The following is a 1,656-nucleotide window of genomic DNA, read 5'->3' on the forward strand; positions in this document are numbered from 1 at the left end:
CAACACCTTGTTCAACAATGTTCCTTGCAAGAAACCACTTGACAACCTTGTCCTTGGGCGCACATAGCCCACCATTGGAGCACCTGATGGGGTTGGTGTGGCCTCTTCCATGCTTGTTACATCCAACGTTACGGCGCTTACCGTCATGACTGCTTATACTGCAACTACTTTTGCTTCCTCTTCGTCGTGGCCATCTCTCTCTCTCTCTCTCTCTCTCTCTCTCTCTCTCTCTCTCTCTCTCTTTTATACAAAGAAAAAGTAGGCTACATTCAATCGTCGCTAGGCTTACTATCTCTAAATTGTTGCCATGAGGTCACTGGATACACCTACTACAGACTGTCTCTTGACCTGGAGACCCATTAGCGCTTTGCAATAGTATTTTAGTCTTCATGACAGAAACGACCTTGAGTATAGAGGCAGTCACGGTGTTGATACTGATGGTGCTTCTCATGTTTACCGCTATGTCCCTGGCGACGTGGTCTTCTTCATTGTCGCAATCCGCCGCACAGGCATCAACGGGGGAGGGTGAGCTGCAGTATGCCTCTATATCGTAGGATGCCCTTTTCTCCATCAATGTAACAAACCGAGAATTCTACTGTAGCCGTATTGAGGAGGCGGATTTTCTAGCGTAGCAAGATCCCTTTGGAAGGGGACATCTCTGCAAATCCTTATACAAAAATCCTTTACAACTAAATTGAGAAGCAAAAAAAGCATTGTCATCCGCCTACACGTTAATAGAAGGGAAGATCTGACCACCAGCCTCTTTGATCTTCTTCTCCGCAATCTTAGAGAAGAAATTGGCTTTAACGACCAGAGGAGTGGGGGGAGCATTGCCTTTACCTAGCACCTTGAAGTACCCGAACGGTGTGACATCCAGCAAGGGCCCCTTTCATTCCAGAGCAGATTTTACAGAGTCGGGCATAAGCGAGAAGAGATGATCCACATTCACAATGGGACAGTGGAACCTGTTCATTGTCTTGTGGAAGTAGCACATACCTACATTCCCAAAGTACCTAGGGTGATATTTGTCGAACAGAATGTGATGGTGGTGCATACCTCCTGCATTACCACGACCTCCAGGATGCTTTTTGTGCTTGCCAATTCTTCCATGGCATGCACCTCTCTTCTTCCTTTTATTCTTCAACCTGGTCGTCATGGCGGCCTTCCTACTCTCGAACCGCCACTTGGCTGAGTTCTTTGCTGCTGTTGTGGGCCAGTGTACTGAGGACGAGCCTGTTGAGCACCTGGATATTGCGTCTGAGGTAGTTGGGTGCCATAATATTGAGACTGAGCATGCTGGCAAGCACTTGGATACTGTGATTGAACACCTGAAAATTGTGGTTGCAATAGCGGGACCCCAAGATAATGTGGTTGTGCTTGCTCGGGAAGTGTAAATCGTGGCTGTCCCTGCTGCACACCTGGATATTGTGATTGAACTGGCATATAGTATGGGGCACTCTGCATGGGATGGATTCCTCCATAGATAACGAGTGAGTATTGACCAACTTGCTCTCCAGTAGAGGAAGTCTCTCTCTCTCTCTCTCTCTCTCTCTCTCTCTCTCTCTCTCTCTCTCTCTCTCTCTCTCTCTCTCTCTCTCTCTCTCTCTCTCTCAAAACTCAACTCTTTCAAGGAGCGCGCGCCGAAGTCTCTCTCTC

At 47.8% G+C, this 1,656-nt stretch overlaps 1 pseudogene; it reads right to left on the reverse strand.

Moving 5' to 3' along the window:
* Positions 1-724: 724 nt before the first annotated feature.
* Positions 725-1,156, reverse strand: LOC147452394 (large ribosomal subunit protein uL15x pseudogene; annotated as a pseudogene).
* Between the last annotated feature and the right edge of the window lie 500 nt (positions 1,157-1,656).

The sequence above is a fragment of the Adiantum capillus-veneris genome, chromosome 8 (assembly GCF_014529385.1).
Source record: "Adiantum capillus-veneris isolate H3 chromosome 8, ASM1452938v2, whole genome shotgun sequence".
Lineage (NCBI taxonomy): Eukaryota > Viridiplantae > Streptophyta > Polypodiopsida > Polypodiales > Pteridaceae > Adiantum > Adiantum capillus-veneris.